The sequence below is a fragment of the Dermacentor variabilis genome, chromosome 2, assembly GCF_050947875.1.
Source record: "Dermacentor variabilis isolate Ectoservices chromosome 2, ASM5094787v1, whole genome shotgun sequence".
NCBI classification, from domain to species: domain Eukaryota; kingdom Metazoa; phylum Arthropoda; class Arachnida; order Ixodida; family Ixodidae; genus Dermacentor; species Dermacentor variabilis.
The window spans coordinates 207608671-207623150 of NC_134569.1; positions in this window are offsets into that span (position 1 = coordinate 207608671).

Below are 14480 nucleotides of genomic sequence, written 5' to 3' on the forward strand. Positions count from 1 at the left end.
TGTTTACGGAAACGGAGGTGATGCCTTAGGTTACAGAGCTCTTTCGAGGCCCTGTAACAGGGGTTCTGCCCTTTCTGGAGCGTTCGAGTGAGCCTCGGCGCTCCTTAGGCGCTTGGTGCGCCTTGGGGATAGGTGTACTGTCCATTGCCCCTTCTGAGGCGCCGGACACGTGCTCTTGCGAGCGGGAAGTTACCAGCGAGGGTCCCGCCTTGGAGGGTAAGACCGCTGCGCCCACCAGCCCGGAGGTAGGTGGGGCTCCCTGAGGTATTTGGCTGCGCCGGCTGTTGCCAGCGCTGGAAGGGGCCGGGGAGGTTGGGGCAGCCTCAGCTGCGCCCACCTTCGGGGTCGATGGGCCCGTCTGCTGGGTTGACGGAGCAGCACTAGCTGCAACCGCCGCGGGGGCAGATGGCGTAACTGCCGACTCGCTGGATGTAATTTAGCTGGATGTGGGTCGGACAGCCGCCGGTGGCCGCTGTGTCGCTGCCCCCTGACGCGTCACATCGGCAAAACTTTTCTTGGGCAGGTATGAAACCCGCCTGCGTGCCTCTTTGAACGATATGTTCTCTTTTACTTTGATCGTTACTATTTCTTTTTCCTTCTTCCAGGAGGGGCACGACCGCGAGTACGCGGCGTGCTCCCCATCACAGTTTACACAGTGGAGAGCGTTCTCACAAGTTTCAGTGCTGTGTTCTTGGGCACTGCATTTAGCACAAGTTTGGCGACCTCGGCAGCTCTGTGAGCTGTGGCCGAAGCGCTGGAATTTGAAACAACGGAGTGGGTTTGGCACGTACGGCCGGACACGGAGCTTGATATACCCTGCCTCGATTGACTCGGGCAAGAAACTTGAACCAAAGGTGATTATTAAGTGCTTCGTCTGAATCTCTTTACCATCTCGCCTGATCTTTATTCTTCTAACATTGATAACATTTTGCTCACTGAAGCCCTCCAGGAGTTCTGCTTCAGTCAGCTCAAGCAAGTCATCGTCTGACACAACGCCGCGGGTGGTATTCATTGTACGGTGCGGGGTTACTGTTATGGGGGTCTCTCCAAATGACACTAGTTGCGGTACTTTCTCATACTGTTTTACATCACGGAGCTCCAAGAGAAGGTCGCCGCTTGCCATCCTCGACACCTTGTAACCTGGACCAAAAATATCAGTTAGGGACTTTGAAACAAGGAATGGTGAGATGTTTCGCACTGCTTTGTTTGGCTTTTCGGAATGAATAACATGGAAGTGGGGAAAGTTCTGGGTTTCGCGTCCAAAAAACTTGAAGACATCTTCGGCGCGCCCTCGTTTCTGAGGGCGATCAGTAAGGGAGGGGAAAGAAGTTTCCATGAAAAAATGTATGCATTCGGCAACAGCGCCGACCGCCCACCACGGAGCCCAACGAGGGGACGCGGCAGAGCTTGCGTACAAGTCTGCACGACGCCAGTCGTACGCCGTCACTATAACCGAATATGGTGTACCCAAGGTTGGATAGCCACACAGGGTTAACCCTTGCCGCCAGGAGAAAGGAAGTAAAAAGAAGAGAGGAGACAGGAAAGGTCAAAAAGTGAGAGATAAAGACGAAGATTCGAGGAGGGAGAGACAGGAAAAGGCGACTGCCGATGTCCTCCAGGTGGGTCAGCCTGCAGGTGCCGTCTATGTGAAGCCGAGGCCGAAGAGGTGTGTTGCCTCCGCCGGGGGGCCTTAAAGGTCCAGACACCCAGCATCGGCTCAACCCCCAGGATCCCCTTTTCCCCAGACACGGCTAAGCCGCGCACGGCTACACGCGGAAGGGTCCAACCCTCGTGTGCTCGGGTACGTGGTGTCGCAACACACCAAACGCCTGCTCACGCAGACGCCCCTGCGGGGTGGATCCCGAGAAGCTACGTGCTGTTACTGCGTTCCCAAAACCTGCTACTATGAAAGAACTGCGCAGTTTTATCGGCCTCTGCTCTTACTTCCGGCGATTCGTTCGAAACTTTGCGTCAATTATATCGCCTCTCCCGCAGCTCCTTGGTGGCGCTAGAGATCTGTCATCATGGTCTCCAGAGTGTGACGACGCCTTCACAACCTTGCGCCGTCTTCTCACGACGCCACCCATTCTTCGCCATTTTGACCCACAAGCGCCAACCGAAATCCATACCGATGCAAGCGGTGTAGGCCTTGGCGCTGTGTTGGCACAGCGTCAACCTGGCCACCCAGAATACGTCGTCGCATACGCGAGTCGCACGTTAACCAAGGCGGAGACCAATTACAGCGTTACAGAAAAGGAGTGTTTGGCCATTGTGTGGGCGCTTGGCATGTTTCGCCCATATTTATACGGCCGATCTTTTGACGTAGTGACCGACCACCACGCACTATGTTGGCTGTCGACGCTCAAAGATCCACCGGGCCGCCTTGCCCGCTGGGCATTGCGAATCCAAGAATACGACATACGCGTGGTGTACCGTTCCGGGCGAAAGCACTCCGACGCTGACGCGCTATCCCGATCACCGCTTTCTCCGAAGGCCAGTCACGACTCCCCCTGCGAGTGCACATTATCCTCTCTGGACGTTGACACTATCGCTGCTGCACAGCGTAATGATCCCTGGACTGCATCTCTGTTCGACCTTCTCTCGGATACGTCGAAAGTTCCAGCGTCACGTACGCTTCGACGCCAAGTTCCTCATTTTACGATTCGCGACCAGCTACTATATCGACGCAACTATTCCCCAGAGGGACGCACCTGGTTACTCGTCATTCCGAGAATCTTGCGATCAGAGCTCTGCTCCTCGTTCCACGTCGACCCTCAGTGTGGCCATGCGGCAGTCTTCAAGACCTACGAAAGACTTCGACACCGCTGTCACTGGCAGGGAGTGTATAATTTCGTTCGAAAGTTCGTCCGCTCTAGTCATGAGTGCCAACGCCGGAAAGCGCCACCGCACAACTCCGCCGGTGAACTCCAGCCTTTACAATGCACATCCCGAGCCTTTGATCGCGTGGGCATAGATCTCTACGGGCCACTTCCGTTGACTCCTGCCGGCAACAGGTGGATTCACCGTCATGCCTTTCGGACTTTACAACGCACCTGCTACGTTCGAAAGAATGATGGATTTGGGGTTCGTGGGGACTGAGTTTCTGGCCATTGTTGCGGTAGACCACTTAAGCCGTTATTCGGAGACTGCTGCTCTACCAAATGCTACAGCGCAGGAGGTCGCCAATTTCCTACTTCGCCGTTTTCTCCTTCGTCTTGGAGGTCCACGTGAGCTTTTAAGCGATAGAGGCCGCGCTTTCTTATCTGAAGTCATCGAACAACTGCTTGCTGAATGCGCTATTGTTCATCGTAAATGCACTGCCTATCACCCACAGACTAACGGTACCACGGAACGCTTTAATCGAACTCTTGGTGACATGCTCGCCATGTTTGTCTCACCTGATCACTCTAATTGGGACCTAGTTCTTCCGTTTGTCACCTACGCCTACAACACCGCGACTCAGGCCACTACCGGATTCTCACCCTTTTACCTTCTTTACGGCCGTCATCCTTCGCACACCATCCCTACCACCATTCTGCCCTACCGGCCGGACCCATCCGAATGCCTGCCGATCTCGAAAGCCACCAGACAAGCAGATGAGTGTCCGCCAGCTTGCCCGCCGATTCACCTCGGACGATCAGAACCGCCAAAGAGCCGTTCAGGATGCCCAGAACTCGACTCCCACTTTTCTCCCGGGCGCTCTCGTCTGGTTGTTAGTGCCACACCGCATGCCTGGGCTCGCTTCAAAACTCCTTCCGAAGTACGACGGTCCATACCGCGTTCTCGCGAGAACATCACCCGTTAATTACTTGTTTGAGCCGCTAACGCCGCCGTCCGACATGCGACGTCGTAACCGCGAAGTCGTTCACGTTCAACTTCTCAAGCCGTGCCACAATTCTACCGTCCTTCCAGAAAACTAAGTCGCCAGGATGGCTCCTTTATTTCCGCGGGGCCATTGTAAGGAAGATGACGAACGTGCGCGCAGTCAGCAGCATCGGCAGCATCAAGCGCGCAGCAGAGGCTCGAGCTCGGGGACTGTGCTCGGTGCATCCTAGAACCGGCGGTCGCTACGAACCCCAAACCTCCTTTATAAGATATATATATATATATATATATATATATATATATATATATATATATATATATATATATGTGTGTGTGTGTGTGTGTGTGTGTGTGTGTGTGTGTGTGTGTGTGTCGTCTCAGATTCTGCTGAAAAAATCATACTACTTTACCTCAATGTGGGAAGTAATTATTCAAGTGATTTTTTTTTAAATTTCGAAGGCCGTGAGCACGCTTCGAAGGTTGCGCACACAAGTGAAACTATGCCAGGCAGAAAAAATTTTACGAAGTTATTTCTTTGACCTGTTACTGCGACTATGTTTTTATATAGTCGCTACGGTACTCTTTCATGACTATTGTCGTTTAATACTCCTTGTTTTAATATACACAATTTCTGGCCGTAAGGAAAAGCCGACAATTGTCCCGTGTTTAATATTTTTTTATTAAAAGAAACTAACATTTCAATGAGAAATATATTCACAATATGGGCTTGGTACTTGTGAATACTAGGTGATAAAAATACTCTGATCAGAAATAAAACCTAATCTTTCGCTTAATGTCATGGCAAAAAATGAAAAAAATTACGTTCTGACTCAATTTGTGGCTTTATTTTCACGATGTAGCGTTCCGAGTAAAAATATGGCTTAGTCAGCATTGCATGGTAAGCTTTGCTGCGTATCTATGTAGAAAGACTTAAAGGATTAAATTTTGTTTTAAGCAAGAAAAAAATGTTTGAACTGCACAATCACAAGGCTGCGCGGAGCATCTCTTTCTTTCGTCTTCACTGCACTGCACGTCGGTCGGCGTTTCAGCCTGGTTCATTTTACGTGTTTATTCTTTGTCTTTTTGAAGACGAGGTATTATTGGGCGACTTCAGATTGATTTGGGTTTCGTGGGGACTGAGTTTCTGGCCATTGTCATCTTGTAAAATTGGATGATTTCAGGCCTTCTAGTGCACGTAGGACAAGAAAATAGGCGTCTGAGTTAAACTTGGAAAGAAAACGACGCACAAAGTTAGCGTGCAACTATATACGGAGAAGTTACAACGCGTAATGGCGAAATAAATCCACATGTGCCCGTTCACACAGCGTGCGCCCAAAACCGGGACCGGTAGTGTGGCTCTACGAGAAATATGGGCGAATCCTGGAGAGATTGCAATCTAAAATTTTGGGTTGATGCCAAATAAGGTAGTACACTCTAGACAACATACCACGTGGTGTCCTAATGCGCCATGGAAGACACTTTCTTGGATGTTCACCGCTAGATGTTGAGTCGTGTTTTTTTATCGAGCGCTTCGTTTGCAAATATCTACAATTCCCAAAATAAAAGATCACAAATAAAGAATACGTTCTCATGGCTGCTTTACTTCGCACGGCATTATTTCAAACCTACTTTGATATAACTTATATGACTGTCCGTGTTTTCTTGTCTCCGTTCGCGTGTAGCCTACCGCTGTAAGCACAGTTCATTTCGGTACTCGAATTACCTCAGTGGTTGAATAGGATGTAACCCCAGCGAGAATTGAAGCCGGCGAGAAGGGCTTAAAGTGATGAAACTTCCGTGTGCCTCTTATGGTAGTCACTTTTCTGAACCGTGGGGACAGCCCAATTTTTCTTTTTTGAACACTTTCCTTCGAAACCCAAAGAATACTCAGCCCTTGGATACTCTCCTTTTCCCACGTGAACAGGTGGTGCGGGGTCAGCATTTGGTCATGAATTGGCCTCTGAAGACTGGCGCGGGGCTCTAGGCGTTTCACGGTGCCTCCAAGACCATCACAGGCACTCTTGCCATGAGCTGTAGCATAAAAATTCCATTCTGCACCAATTCCGAAGTCATCTTCGTGATTGCAGAGGTTCTCAAGGTTCCTTTTGTTTTCGTATTGTGTTGGAGCTCCGTCAGAAATGTAAAGGCTCTTTCGTAGATGTGGCAACTGTATCTTGAGTATTGTCACAATTTCTGCCTGAAGCGCGGACACTGAAACGGCGTCGTGCTCTGTACAGTCAGAATTGACAACGTAACTCTTGACTACAATTTCTTCGCCAGGGCAGCAATAGACGACAAATGGGTGCAGTGTTGCTTGCTCATTCACCCAGTGGTAGGCCTGCGGGGCATCTTGCACAATGAAGGTATAGTTCTCTCTGAAAAGTCCAGAAGAACAAGCGCTTCGGTTTTGGTAAGATTTGACTCTGCATAACGAAGGTAGGACGCTTGTTTCTTGCTGATATAATGATGAATTTTCGCTTTGGCTAGCATCTTCAAAAATTTCTCGAGAAAGTCATCCGGTGTTAGCAGAAGAGTTTCCAGTTTTCATCGTAGGCCACCTACCCACTGCTGTACATGTATGTGGTCCACTTCTTCGCTGTTAAGTAGTGGGCTGTTACGGAGCGCCGTTTCGGCGTTATCTGTACTGGGGAGGTCTGGCACCTCCCATGCATGGCATCTTCGCTTCCTGTGTCACACACAGTTGTTGCCAACAGTTCTTGCAGGCACTTCTCTAATCCGGAACTGTGGATCACCAACTTAAAGTTTTGGTGATCTATGCAGACGCAAATGGAGTGTGTGCCACTTGCCCCTGCTATCACGCAGTTTGACGGTCACAAACTTGCGAACATGGAAAATCCACACGTGATGTTACGAGTCCTTTTCCACTCTGCATACAGCTCCTTCAAATTCAAAAGCAACAGTCGCTTTTGTCGGCCTGCTATGACATCTTTCTTCCCCGGGAGACAACATGAAACACTATCATCGTCATAAAAGTCCTTTATCAAGGTCCTCACGCTTTCGCTGATTGGGTGGCCTTTCTTTTTTGGTGGGGTGCTGAGGATTCCATGTTCAGTTCTCAGTTTGACTGCTGCCCGTACTTGTCCTTACGAGGCTCCAAAACAGTCCATAATTTTTTTTCTTTGAGACCAAGACACAGGAGCAAGGATTAACAGCTCTAGCTTCTTTTCGCGTTTTGCTTCGGCGTGAAACCTTTTTCTTACATTTTCCACTAAAGTCACATAGTCGCTAAGAGTAAAATCGATGCGTTGTCTCTTTGTCCTTGCAGTCTGGCTGGCTGCCGGAAAGGTTCGCGCTTGCCTCGATCTGTGCAGCGGTTCCGTTGCTCAGGCCTTCGTCTGTTACACAATACGTTGGGCTTCCAGCATCGATTGCTCTGCTGGCAGATGTCTCCACAGCAGCTGCAATCAACCCGTTCACACCTACCACATATGCGACTGCCGAAAGGGCCGGCACCTTTTAATACTGAAGTGCCCCTTGAGAAGAACGCCTGTTCTCCGCTTCATAGCACGGGTGCATCCAAGCTTGGTACAATCTAGCGCCTAGAATGAGATCGAAGGACGGGTGCGAATCTGACACGGATAATGATATTACAGATGATCCTCGGTAATTGTGGATGTGTGCAAGAAACAGATTCGAGCACCATTTCGACGCTATGTGCAATATGTACTTCTTTACGTAGAGGTGGTGATCATGGCCACATACTGTATCATCCAGTGCGCATTGTGAACGCAGAATCAAGAGCTGACGATCAAGCTTGCTCAGTTCTTTGTACTGTACTGACTGTACTTTGTGATGTACTGACTTTTCACGTAGATTGTCCTGCGGCACCCATTCGGTCCAAGTGAACAGTGTGGTAATTCACCACCTGAAAAAAAAGCGTGAAAAATACTCTTGCCAGGAACACGTGCCATTGAATTATGTGTTGGCGTGTACGTGCCAGAAAGTCTAATTGACATAAGCCACCTGTGTCACGTAAAAAGAGCAAGAAATGTTATTGTACTTTACGGCCACGTTTTTTCTCATCCTACGAATGTAAAGCTACAATTTTTATGTACGTCCAGAAACAGAGTGGTGTGAAAATCACCCCTTGTCCTGGAAAGGAAATACGTGAAACAAGAGACATCGTGTAGCTTAAATGTGCCATGGATTATTACGCTAATCCATGTACCTAAATTCTCAGAAAACGAAGGCGCACCAGAACTGCCGTCCACGCCGTCGACTTAATACATATTCTTCACTCATGGACCATGGGAAAGAAAATGTAAACGTGCACGCCGGTTTGCTTCTGCGCCAGCCGTAGCTTTGCCTGTGATATTGAGGAGCAGACAGACGACACACCTATCATCTGCTCTCAACGCACGCTCCTCCCGTCGTCATGACGTCGCTTTACCAACCCCCGTGGCTGGCGTCGTGGGACGCGTTTACGATACGAATACGTGTTCTAACCACACATTTAAAGCCGCTTCGCAGACATTCTCGGTATCTAGCGGGCCAGTGGCCTTTTTCTGTTGTTTTGGGTTGAGCAGAACGCCACAAATCGCCTGTTTGTTGAATAAAGCCACAGTTCTGGTTCCTGTTCTGGCGCGCTTTGTGTGAACAGGGACATCTAGATTTAGTTTATATCGGCGTACTTTGTAAGAATGACACGTTATAACTTCTCCGTATATAGTTGTACGCTAACCTTACGCATCCTTTTCGTTCCAAGCTTAACTCAGACGCCTATTCTCTTGCCTTACGTGCACTAGAAGGCCTGAACTCATCCAATTTTACAAGATGACAATGGCCAGAAACTCAGTCCCCATGAACCCGAAGTCAACCTGAAGTCGCCAAAGAAGACCTTGTCTCTAGAAAGAAAAAGAATAAACACGTAAAATGAGCCAGGCTGAAACGCCGACCGAGGTGCTGTGCAGTGAAGACGAAACAAGGAGATGCTCCGCGCAACCTTGCGATTGTGCAGTTCAAAAATTTTTTTCTCGCTTAAAACAAAATGTAATCCTTTAAATATTTCTACAGTATAGATAGGCTGCAAAGCGTACTATGCAATGCTGACTAAGCCATATTTTTACTCGGAACGCTACACTGTGATAATGAAGCCAAAAATTGAGTCAGAACGTAATTTTTTTTCATTTTTGTCATGACATTAAGCGAAAGTTTAGGTTTTATTTCTTATCAGAGTATTTTCATCATCTAGTATAAACAGATACCAAGCCCATATTGTGAATATATTCCTCATGGAAATCTTAGTTTCTTTATAAAAACATATTAAACAAGGGACAATTGTCGGCTTTTCCTTACGGCTAAAAATTCTGTAAATTAAAACAAGAAGTAATAAACGACTATAGTCATGAAAGAGTACCGCAGCGATTATATAAAAGAAATATTCGGAGTAACAGGTCAAAGCAATACATTTGTGGAAATTTTTCTGCCTGGCGTAGTTTCACTTGTGTGCGCAACCTTCGAAGCGTCCTCACGGCATTAGAAATGATTTTTTTCAGCAGAATCGGAGATGGTCGAAAAAAGACCGAGTACACTTGAGATGGAATGACCCATATATATATATATATATATATATATATATATATATATATATATATATATATATAAAACCTTGCCTCAAGTTATGTGGGACAACCTACATATATATTATGTATATATGTTGTCCCACATAACTTGAGACAAGGTTTTAAAAATGAACGGCACTCCGGATACGAGTCGAACCGAATGCATGTTTACACTGGCCTAGAGTTACTCAGGCTATTTTTTGTTTTCCCCTAACTAATGAATTCGTTATGTTTAATTGATCAACTTCTTAAGTACTGGCTGCAGACCCCGAGTGTGATACGCAAAGTTGTAGAGCACCTTGAGAAACCTCTCAATAAATTGTTTCCAATACGATAGATCTCACGTGTTTCGTACTTCCGCGTTGCAAAGAAAGCCCGCGAAATATGAAAAAAAAAATACCACGTTACGGGGCAATGGCGCACTGTTATTGTGCTGCTCTCAAGCGCGTCATGGATGAACAAGGTCGGCTACAGCGAGACTGGCCCGCGACAGGGCGTTATGCCTGGTGTAGGGATCTGGGCATGCGGCTTTTATCGCATGACGGCGCAAGTGCGTGCTGCTGGCCGAGCGGCGCCGAAGTGATAAAACATCTAAGGAGAAGAAAGTGAACAAGGACATAGCTTTATTTTTTCATGCTTGAAATGGGCAATAGCTGGCAGCCTGCCGGCGGTGTGTAATGGGGTTGGGTCGGGAGGCAGTGTTAGGGGGCCGGAATGATTTTCCACTGACCTTCAATCGAAAAAGCGCCCTTTGATTGTAATAAGTGTTCGAAGAGTTCACCATGTGCTGCAATGCACATTCGGCATCTCATAGGCACACATTCCGAGGCGTTCTTGATAATGGTACCAGGGATGGAGTTGCAGACTTGTCTTATTTTTTTCTTTTAGGTTCTCTGATGTCATGGTTGGTGTCTGATATACTTGATCCTTGACGTGGTCCTAGAGATAGAAATCGAGGGGATTTAAATCTGTTGACCGTGCCGGCCAAGCAATGAGCCCATGCGGTCCAATCCACTGCTGCGGGAATACTTCATGCAGCCGTTTGCAAGCTTTGCTGCTGCCGTGCACGGGAGCACCGTCATGCTGATACCAAATATCCTTGATCCTAGCCAATGAAACTTCGCAAAAAAAACATTCAAGTGCCCCATCAAGGATGTCGGTATCTTTCGACTGTAAGTGTGTTATCAAAACCACGGGGCCAATGATAGTGCCACCGTAAATTTCACACCACACATTAACCGACCACTGATACTGGTGATGTGTCTAATTCAAAGCCTAGTGAGAGTTTTCGTCGCTCCAGTAGTGAGCGTTGTGGATCTTCACTTGGACATTAAGTGAGAAGGTAGCTTCATTGGTCCACAGTATTTTGTTGAAAAGCCTGGGTCCTCTTCCGTTTGCAAAGTCCTTTCGATTTGGAAATCGCGGGGCTCCAACATCTGGTGCAGCTGTACATGGTATGGATGAAGTTGTCTCTTCTTAAGTACTCTCCACACTGAAGACTTTGACACTCCAGCTTGAGCACCCACACTACGAACACTTGCATGTGGGTATGAAGAAAACTTTAACAAAATATCTGTCTCCACGTCCTCGCCCAGGATTGAAGATTTATATCGTTTCTTCGTAAAAGTCCCAGTGTCTTAGCCTTTCATATGCATGCACAATCGTCATTGAGCTCGGACGCATACCTGGATGCCAACGTTGAAACGGCTCAACTGCGCGCCTTCTATGTACGCTTGACGCACCTAGAGCCAAAACCATATCCGCTCTTTCCTCATTGGAGTAAGCCGTATCTGCCGCTCAACGTTGGTCACAGCCAAATAGCGTTCCTGTGGAGAAGACGCAGGGATACGGTCTCCTGATCGCGGAGCACTCGATACATTGCACTTCACTAGGATTGTTTCAAACGAAGTACATAAAGTGTGATCTACATCCGGTAAGCTGGAACAGCCTGCGGGCGCACTCTCTTAGGGACTGATGCGCCGGTCACGGTGCACAAGTGTGAAGCAGACGCGGCCACCCGATACTGCGACCACGAAGCGATGCGCACGTGCGGGGTGCGAGATCAAAAAAATAACGTCTGGTTGACATTAAGTGTGCGAAAGAGAGCAGACGGGGCCAGTGCGAAAAGAGTCATCGTCTGAAGAAGACGCGCGTAATCTTCCTTGAATATAGCCAAGGTTTCTTTTTTTTTACCATTAGTTGGTTTTGTCCCCGTATGATTGATTTGCTGTCATTCGAGTCTTAAGGTTCAAAGTTGTAGCATGATCGTTCAATTCGAAAACTACTACAAGGTCATTTGTGTACAAAGGCAACATTGTAGCAGCCATCATCGTCTTCCATAGTGCCCACGCGCTTCGCCCTTTGCTTATTTCAAGCAGAATCAAAATGCTGCCTTCGTCCTTTTCTTTTTCGTGGCCTTAGACGCTTTATCGCTTCGGCAATGCTCGGCCAGCAGCATGCATTTGCACCGAAATGCGATAAGAGCCGCACGCCCAGGTACCTACACCAGGCATAACGCCCTGTCGCGGGCCAGTCTCGCTGCAGCCGACCTTGTTCATGCATCGCGCGCTTGAGAGAAGCACAAGAGTGCGCAGGCGGCCCGTCACGTGGTATATTTTTTCATATTTCACGGGCTTTCTTTGGAATGCGAAAAAAGAAAAGTACCATATCGTGTTGGAAACAATTTATTCACAGGTTGCTCAAGGTGCTCTACAACTTTGCGTATCCCACTTAGGGTGTGCGGCCACTACTTAAGTTAATTGAACATAACTAATCCATTAGTTAAGGGGCAAATAAAAATAAGTAACCTGAGTAACTCTACGCCAGTACCAACATTATGCATTCGGTTCAACTCGCGTCCGGAGTGCCCATCAATTTTAAAACTTTGGCTCGAGTTATGTGGGACAACCTGTATATATATATTGTCAAGAGGCGTTCTAGTTTAATTGATAAAACCCTCGGAGAGCAGAGTACTGCAGCGAGAGGTCACACAGGCACAAGGCTTCCAACCACTCGTTGTCGTCGTCTTTCTCGAAGCAGTGCATGATGCTCCTTCTTCTCCAGTATAGTTATCTTCCCGGAGAAGAGAAGGAACCGTCCTGGCGACCTACGGGCAGGATTGCACAGGCGGATAGAAGTACGGCTTTAGTCGCTGTACGCGTGCACGATTTCGCGCCCTCGGCGGCGCTTATCCGAAGGCGGCTCAAGGGTTTCTACCAAATAGTTCACAGGAGACGTCTGACTGGCGTGTTCAAGGGCACTGCATTTCGCACATGTTTGGCGGCCCCGGCAGCTCTGCAAACTGTGGCCGAAACGCTGGCATTTGAAACATCTTAGGGGATTCGGCATATATGGTCTGACACGGAGCTTGATGTACCCGGCCTTTACAGACTCGGGCAGAATACTTGAACCAAATGTGAGTATTAGGTGCTTCGTTTGAATTTCTTTTCCATCCCTTCTCATCTTCATTCTTCTCACATTCACAACATTCTGCACACTGAAGCCCCCCAAGAGCTCAGCCTCTGTCAGCTGGAACAAATCATCATGCGAGACAACGCCGCGGGTGGTGTTCAGAGTGCGGTGTGGAGTTACTGTCGATGGAACATCCCCAAATGATACTAGACTGGGCAACTGTTCGTATTGTTTCTGATCATGCAGCTCTAACAGGAGATCACCACTTGCCAACCTTGATACCTTGTAGCCTGGACCAAGGGCATCAGTTAAGGACTTGCAAACTAGAAAAGGGGAAATGTTTCGTGCTTGTTTATCGGATTTTTCTGAATGGATCACATGGTACCGTGGGAAGTTCGGGCTTTGGTGTCCAAAGAACTGGAAAAAATCTTCGGCGCGCCCTCTTTTCTGAGGGCGATCGGGAAGGCGAGGAAAGGAGCTAGCCATAGACAAATTTAAATTTCGGCAATAACGCCAGCCACCCACCATGGAGCCCTACAAGGGGACGCTACAAGGATTTTATGAACAGGTCCTGTAATCGCCAGCTGTACGTCATCACTATAACCAAATATGAAACAACGTAGATTGGCTATTCACACAAGGTTAACCCTTGCTGGCTGGAAAATTGGAAGTAAAGGGAAGCCAGGAGAAGACAGGAAAGGTGGAAAGTGAGAGAAAGACGAAGGCTGGAGGGAGAGAGAGACAGGAAAAGGCAACTACCGATTTCCCCCGGGTTGGTCAGTCCGGGGGTGCCGTCTATGTGAAGCAGAGACCAACCAAAGGGGTGTGTTGCCTCCGCCGGGGGGCCTTAAAGGTCCAAACACCCAGCATCAGCTCAACCCCTAGGATTCCCCTTTCCCCAGACACGGCTAAGCCGCGCACGGCTACACGCGGGAGGGTCCAACCCTCGTGTGCTCGGGTACGTGGTGTCGCAACACACCAAACGCCTGCTTACGCAGACGCCCCTGCGGGGTTGCGTGGGGTATGTGTGTGTCTGTAGCATTCTGAGTGTTACCGCTTGAGCACGAGTGAGCGTGCGATGTGGCGTGCTATACTCTTTACGTTGTAGGTATTAGTGTTTAGTGACTTTATTGTATGTAGTGGGGGCGTCCTTGTTCTCCGAGTGGTAGGGTGAAGCCACGCGGTCTGTAAGCGCGCGCGCAGCCTCGTGTGCCGCCTCGTTAAGGTTGCGGACGTCGCTGATCTTTGGTCCTAAGTGTGCCGGGAACCAGTATATGACGTGGTTCTTAATATCTTTCTTTGTGACAATTCTGAGAGCCTTTGCGCAGACCGTGCCCTTTTGGAAAACTCTGACAGCGGCTATGGAGTCGCTGTAGATGTGAGAAAGATTGTCGTCGGTGAGCGCAACAGCGATCACAACCTGTTCGGCCTATTCGGGCTTCCTTGCAATTACCGTAGCTGCATGCCTTGTGTTTCCGCGGCCGTCCACAACCGCCACTGCGAAAGCTTTGTTTCCCGCGTCTGCCGCCGCGTCCACAAAAGCTGAGCGTTCGCGGTTCGCCAAGGCTTGGTTAAGGAGGAATTGTCCTCTCGCTTGTCGTCTGCCCCTGTTGTTTTCGGGGTGTAAGTTTTGGGTATAGGTCAGACCGTGATCTTGGCGCG